The sequence below is a fragment of the Zonotrichia albicollis genome, chromosome 27 (genome assembly GCF_047830755.1).
Source record: "Zonotrichia albicollis isolate bZonAlb1 chromosome 27, bZonAlb1.hap1, whole genome shotgun sequence".
In the NCBI taxonomy this organism is placed as follows: domain Eukaryota; kingdom Metazoa; phylum Chordata; class Aves; order Passeriformes; family Passerellidae; genus Zonotrichia; species Zonotrichia albicollis.
The window spans coordinates 3124833-3132952 of NC_133845.1; positions in this window are offsets into that span (position 1 = coordinate 3124833).

The window sequence follows — 8120 nt, forward strand, 5'->3', positions numbered from 1 at the left end:
GGTGCCAGAGGATGGGACCAGGCTCTGCTCAGTGTGACAGGATGAGGAGCAGTGACATAAAATAAAACACAACGAGTTCTGTGACCGTGTTCACAGGGGTTCTTGGATGAGGGAAGAGACGAGGATCTGACCCCATGTGTCAGAAGGCTGATTTATTATTTTATGATATATATTACATTAAAACTATACTAAAAGAATAGAAGAAAAGGTTTTCATCAGAAGGCTTGCTAAGAATAGAAAAAGAAAGAATGATAATAAAGGTTTGTGGCTTGGACTCTCTGTCTGAGCCAGCTGACTGTGATTGGCCATTAATTAGAAACAACCACATGAGACCAATCACAGACGCACCTGTTGCATTCCACAGCAGCAGATAACCATTGTTTGCATTTTGTTCCTGAGGCCTCCCAGCTTCTCAGGAGGAAAAATCCCAAGGAAAGGATTTTCCATAAAAGATGTCTGTGACAGAGTTCCACCTCATCACCATCCCTGGGTGTGTTTGACAAAGCCTGGATGTGGCACTGGGTGCCAGGGTTTAGCTGAGGTGTTGGGGCTGGGTTGGACTGGGTGATCTTGAAGGTCTCTTCCAACCTGGTCATTCTGTGATTCTATAAATTCTGTAAATTCTGTGGATTCTGTGAATTCTCTGAACACCAGGAAGGAGCTCTTCCCATGGAGGTGGCAGAGCCCTGGAACAGCTGCCCAGGGAGGTTTGGAGTGTCCCCCTCAGGAGATGTCCCCAAATCACCTGGACACGCTCCTGGGTCCCCTGCCTGGCCATGGGGGTTGCTCTGAGTGATGTCCAGAGGTCCCTTCCCACCCCAGATCTGTAATCCAAGGATTTGGGGACAGCATTGGGATCTTTGTCCCTGGATTGTCACTCCCTTCCCATCAAACCTTTAACCCCCCCATGCACCTCCCCGGCCTTAAAGTGAATAATGAGGTGGATGAGCCAAACAACATCTTGCCCATATATATTCCCTTAAAAAACCCCTTTATTTCCTGCAGAGATAAGAATATCTCCCATCTTTATAAGTTCCACATTGCAATCAATGTGGTCTGCATTTAAAAAGCACACACAAACGTGCATCCATCCATCTACAGGCCGTTCATGCTCCCTTCCACACCATCCAGACAGAATATTTTGCCACACTCTGCAGGATTAAGTGCACATTGCCACGGAGAAATAAATAAATAAACAACCAGCAATTTCTCAATTTCTCCCTGCTGCGTGGCAGTGGTGAAAATTGCTTGGAAAATAGGGAACTATTATAAATATTCTATATATAACCACACATTGTGGAGGGAAAGGGGTGGAGGGAGAGAAAGGGGAGAAGGTTGGTGTGTTTGAGAAATGGGAACACACAAAGGAGGGCATAGAAACCTACCCAGGCATTTCCACCTCGCTGCTATTTATGGCTGCAGCGTTGGGAGGTGTTTGTTTAAAGGGGCACTGGAGGGGCACGGAGGGACCAAGCCCTCCTTGAAGGAGGCTTGCAAACAATATTCCCCTGGCAAAGGGCAGGAGAACTCGTCTGGCCTGAAAAATCATGGCTGTGCTTGCTATTTTTTTTTTTTTTTAATTTTTTTTTCCCTCTCTTTTCCAGAATTGAAGTTTTAAATTGTGTTTGCTTCCTTGTTAACACTTTTGTTCCTCTAGCCTGGGGAGGTGGCTCGCTGGTTTTGGGGTCTCTTCAAGAGAAGAAAGAGGGGAAATTAACAATCATTTCTGCCACCACCCTCCCCGAATTTCCCTTCTTTACAGCAGGCATTGGCAGGGGGAATCAAATTTCAAAATGTTCTGGTTAGCTCCACAGTTGGTCGAAAGTAAAAATGAAAAATATTCGCCTGAGCGCTGCCAATTCTGCTGAGAATGCATTTCGTTTTGAAATCCAGTAGAAATATTGAAATGATTGGGATGAGGAATCCACCCAGCTCCTCAGAGAACCCTTTGCTTCTGAAGGGTTATGGCAGGAACCCCTGACGAGCTCCCCATTGTTCCCCAGCGAGATGCCATATGGAGCAGGAGGGGTGGGAACTCGAGGGAAGAGTTATGACAATGAAAACAAAAACATCAATAAGAGCAAGGAAGTTCTGTGTTCTCTGCAGGGCCGTGGCCGAGGGCTGGGCAGCCCAGCCACAAGGCATTCCTGCTGCTCCAGCAGGGCAGGGGCAGGGTGGCAGCAGCACGGGAGGGTTCTCTCGGGGCATCTGCGAGTGGAGCAGCATCCCCGGAGGCTCAGTGGGTTTTGCCGTGCTCCAGTCAGCGCTGCCAGCCCAGACCCACTGGCCAGACAAGTTCTGGATGTTGTGATTCATCACAGGCAGCTGTGAGGAGAAGAAGATGCTGTCCCTCATGATGCTCTGAGGAGATGTTGGACGGGGATCGGGGTTGTGTGCGTGGCTGTGAAATCCTGCAATGGGTTGGGTTGGGTGGGACCTTAAAATCCATTTATTTAATGGATTCTCTTCCTGCTGTGGGAAGAGACACCTTAATGGCCTTGAGCACCCAGCCTGGCCTTGGGATGGAAATATTGGAGCAGAATAAAGGGAATATCTGCTCCTTGCTCTGCTGGAGAGAATGCTGCTCTGGGGAGATGTTGGACGGGGATCAGGGTTTGTGTGCGTGGCTGTGAAATCCTGCAATGGGTTGGGTTGGGTTGGGTGGGACCTTAAAATCCATTTCATTACAACCCTGATGTGGGCAGAGACACCTTCATGGCCTTGAGCACCAGCCTGGCCTTGGGGTGGGAATGTTGGAGCTGAATAAAGGGAATTTTGAGGCTGAATAAAGGGAATATTGGGGCTGAATAAAGGCAATATTGGGGCTGAATAAAGGGAATATCTGCTCCTTGCTCTGCTGGAGAGAATGCTGCTCTGGGGAGATGTTGGATGGGGATCAGGGTTTGTGTGCGTGGCTGTGAAATCCTGCAATGGGTTGGGTTGGGTGGGACATTAAAATCCATTTCATTCCAACCCTGCTGTGGGCAGAGACACCTTCATGGCCTTGAGCACCAGCCTGGCCTTGGGGGTGGGAATGTTGGAGCTGAATAAAGGGAAATTTGGGGTTGAATAAAGGGAATATTGGAGCTGACAAAAGGGAATATTGGGGCTGAATAAAGGGAATATTGGGGTTGAATAAAGGGAATATTGGAGCTGACAAAAGGGAATATTGGGGCTGAATAAAGGGAATATTGGAGCTGACAAAAGGGAATATTGGGGCTGAATAAAGGGAATATTGCGAGCTGAATAAAGGGAATACTGGGGCTGAATAAAGGGAATATCTGCTCCTTGCTCTGCTGGAGAGATTGCTGCTCTGGGGAGATGTTGGATGGGGATCGGGGTTTGTGTGCGTGGCTGTGAAATCCTGCAAGGGTTGGGTTGGGTTGGGTGGGACCTTAAAATCCATTTAATTAATGGATTCTCTTCCTGCTGTGGGAAGAGACACCTTAATGGCCTTGAGCACCCAGCCTGGCCTTGGGATGGAAATATTGGGGCTGAATAAAGGGAATTTTGAGGCTGAATAAAGGGAATATTGGGGCTGAATAAAGGGAATATTGGGGCTGAATAAAGGGAATATCTGCTCCTTGCTCTGCTGGAGAGATTGCTGCTCTGGGGAGATGTTGGACGGGGATCGGGGTTGTGTGCGTGGCTGTGAAATCCTGCAATGGGTTGGGTGGGGTGGGACCTTAAAATCGATTTAATACCAACCCTGCTGTGGGCAGAGACACCTTCCACTAGGTCAGGCTGGCCTTGAACACCCAGCTTGGCCTTGAGATGGGAATATTGGAGCTGAATAAAGGGAATATTGGGGCTGAATAAAGGGAATATTGGGGCTGAATAAAGGGAATATTGGGGCTGAATAAAGGGAATATTGGAGCTGAATAAAGGGAATATTGGGGCTGAATAAAGGGAATATCTGCTCCTTGCACTGCTGGAGAGAGTGCTGCTCTGGGGACATGTTGGATGGGGATCGGGGTTTGTGAAATCCTGCAATGGGTTGGGTGGGGTGGGACCTTAAAATCCATTTAATTAATGGATTCTCTTCCTGCTGTGGGAAGAGACACCTTAATGGCCTTGAGCACCCAGCCTGGCCTTGGGGTGGGAATATTGGAGCTGAATAAAGGGAATTTTGAGGCTGAATAAAGGGAATATTGGGGCTGAATAAAGGGAATATCTGCTCCTTGCTCTGCTGGAGAGAGTGCTGCTCTGGGGACATGTTGGACGGGGATCGGGGTTTGTGTGTGTGGCTGTGAAATCCTGCAATGGGTTGGGTTGGGTTGGGTGGGACCTTAAAATCCATTTATTTAATGGATTCTCTTCCTGCTGTGGGAAGAGACACCTTAATGGCCTTGAGCACACAGCCTGGCCTTGGGATGGAAATATTGGGGCTGAATAAAGGGAATTTTGAGGCTGAATAAAGGCAATATCTGCTCCTTGCTCTGCTGGAGAGATTGCTGCTCTGGGTAGATGTTGGATGGGGATTGGGGTTTGTGTGCGTGGCTGTGAAATCCTGCAAGGGTTGGGTGGGGTGGGACCTTAAAATCTATTTAATACCAATATTGCTGTGGGCAGAGACACCTTCCACTAGGTCAGGCTGGCCTTGAACACCCAGCTTGGCCTTGAGATGGGAATATTGGAGCTGAATAAAGGGAATATTGGGGCTGAATAAAGGGAATATTGGGGCTGAATAAAGGGAATATTGGAGCTGAATAAAGGGAATATTGGGGCTGAATAAAGGGAATATTGGGGCTGAATAAAGGGAATATTGGAGCTGAATAAAGGGAATATCTGCTCCTTGCTCTGCTGGAGAGAGTGCTGCTCTGGGGACATGTTGGATGGGGATCGGGGTTTGTGTGCGTGGCTGTGAAATCCTGCAATGGTTGGGTTGGGTGGGACCATAAAATCCATTTATTACCAACCCTGCCATAGGCAGAGGCACCTTCATGGCCTTGAGCAGCAGCCTGGCCTTGGGGTGGGAATGTTGGAGCTGAATAAAGGGAATTTTGAGGCTGAATAAAGGGAATATTGAGGTTGAATAAAGGGAATATTTGGGCTGAATAAAGGGAATATTGGGAGCTGAATAAAGGGAATATTGGAGCTGAATAAAGGGAATATTGGGGCTGAAGAAAGGGAATATTGGGGTTGAATAAAGGGAATATTGGGGTTGAATGAAGGGAATATTGGGAGCTGAATAAAGGGAATATTGAGGCTGAATAAAGGGAATATTGGAGCTGAATAAAGAGAATATTGGGGTTGAATAAAGGGAATATTGGAGCTGAATAAAGGGAATATTGGGGCTGAATAAAGGGAATATTGGGGCTGAATAAATGGAATAATGGGGCTGAATAAAGGGAATATTTGGGCTTAATAAAGGGAATATTGGGGGCTGAATAAAGGGAATATTGAGGCTGAATAAAGGGAATATTTGGGTTGAATAAAGGGAATATTGGGAGCTGAATAAAGGGAATATTGGGGCTGAATAAAGTGAATATTGGGGCTGAATAAAGGGAATATTGGGGCTGAATAAAGGGAATATTTGGGCTGAATAAAGGGAATATCTGCTCCTTGCTCTGCTGGAGCCTGTAGCACAGCAGCCATCGAGGTGTCCCCTCCTCTGTGGCGCCCATCACGCACTCCCAGCTGTGCTGCCCCTTCCCGTGGCTGCTGCATTCAGGTCCAGCCCAGCAACTCCTCCAAGTGTGCTCCCAGCGCTCCTGGCTCTGCAGGAACCACACCAGCCATGGAAACATCCACAGAGCTATTCCCATTCTCTGAACAGAGACAGGCATCATTCTCTCTCTCTCCCAGGATTTGTCCTGAGAAACTTCAGAGAAGAGAAGACAATTCTTATCTCTGTTCATTGTTGTTTGGCGCCAGTGGAATGTGTTATGGGGATTGTTTACCTACAGTGATTTAGTTATTGGACACTGGTAAAGATTGGGTTTTTTCCCTTGGCCAGTTGGGTCAAAGGTGTGTCCTGACTGTCTCAGACAGCTAGTGGTTTCTCTTTAGTATCTGTATAGTAATAGTAATAGTAATAGTAATAGTAATAGTAATAGTAATAGTATGGTATAGTATAGTATAGTATAGTATAGTATAGTATAGTATAGTATAGTATAGTATCTCTTTAGCACAGTTTTAATGCAGTACTTATGTAATATAGAATAGTTTTAATAAAACAATTCTTCAGCATTCTGAATCAGGGGGTCAGAGCACATTATTCTCTGCCTGGGCTATCATCTGCATCTTCTACAGAGAGCCACAACACGGCCATGGCCACCCCAGCTCCCTGGGAGGAGCCTTTCTGCTGGAAATGCCACTGATGATGGTTCTAACAAGCCCAGAAACCTCTCTGGGGGTTCAGTCTGGCTGCATCCTGAGCAGGGCTATATATTGAGGCTAGAACTCCACTCATCCCAGCAGTCCCAGTGGCCACCCCAGCTCCCTGGGAGGAGCCTTTCTGCTGGAAATGCCACTGATGGCTGCTCTAACAAGCCCAGAAACCTCTGTGGAGCAGGCTGGGGGCTCAGCATCCCCAGCACGGAGGGAGGGGATGCTCTGAGAGCCTCCCCAGGGCTGTTTTTCGAGGCTACCGGGCTGCCCCAATGGCCACGTCCGCGGGGGCTGGTGGCACACAGAGCTGTCCTGCTCTGGCTCCCAGATCTGGAAACGCAGCAAAGTCATGCCCATGGCCAGGGGAAGGAGTCCCAGCAGCCTGAAGGGCTTTCACAGCTCGCTGCCCTGGCACAAACAATGCTCATGTCTATATAAAAGCCGGACAGAAACAGCAGCTATCAGATTCTGTGCTTAATTATAGGTTTTAATTGTTTAGCTGCAGGGGCATTTGACAGTCGTTAATACACGCTCACCAAAAAAAAAAAAAAAAAAGAAAAGAAAAAAAAAAATAAACTTGAAAGAAGTTGAATCGACCTGAGAAAATAAAATATCATCCTACGAAATGCTTGATATATTGTTACTTTGATAAGTTCAAACAAGTGTGACTCACTATACAACCATTCTATCAATTCTGAACAAAAAACTGCATGGGATTATTATGCTTTTAATCCAAAGAGCTGGGTATTTGGAATTCCTCAAGCCCTTTGTGGTGTCATATTAGCTAGGCCAGTCTCTCATGAAAAGAATGTATTGTTGAATAGAGTTGAGTCCGGATCTCTGCTCCATTGGGTTGATAAAATGGCAGTTGATTTAAAAAGAACCAGCTTGTCTGGAGAAAGGATTAGCAGATTAAGAGACTGCATGTAATTTTTTTTTATGTAATGTAAAGTTACATTTCATAACTAAAAGGGATTAATTAAAACGTTAATAGAAGAAGAGATGTTATTTTTCCAGGGACAAATGCCTCACCACACATATGAACATTCACTTTAGTTGCTGCTGCCTCGACAGTAGGGAACGAAATGCTTTTCTCTGGGAGCAAGAGTTGACACAGAAAAGAGAGACAAGAGGTTTGTGTGGTGGCTCAGCATTTTTATTTTGCTGTTGCACTGATCTGGGTTTCAAAACAGAACAAAATTTCCCTGTGCAGCCAGCTATATAAATATAAATATATATAAATATACATACACGTACATGCTTATTTATCCCACTTGAAGAATGCAGCAAAACTCTTTTTGCCTGATGTATTTTCTGCTCTTCTGCCCTTCTTTCTGTGTTTTGTGCCTGCTTTGGAGTCAGGGATCATATTCTGCTCCCTGCATGTGCATTTTCAGTGATTTAACAACAATTTTGCACCAGGGGAAGGTGGCCAGGACTGTCCTCATGCCCTGCCCTGTGCTTTGCAGGAAAATTGGCCATAAAATCCCTACCTGAGCCCAATTTTAGCCCTGTTTGCATAGAAAAGTTCAAAGCAAATCCCACCGGGAGGAGGTGGCAAGAAGCTGTCAAATTCACTGCCCGTGTCACCAAGTCCCAGCTTGTCTGAAACCCCTGGCCTGGGGCTTTGCTGTTTTGTTCTGCTTTCTTTTCTTCCCTGGGGATGGATTTGGGTTTTTTTTGTTTTGGCCGCTGAATTTTGGGCTCCCCAGGTTTTCTTTGACGCTTTTGTGAGGGGATCCAGGGGTACTGGGGAGAGCTGGGATGAGGCACCTGCCAGGGCTGAG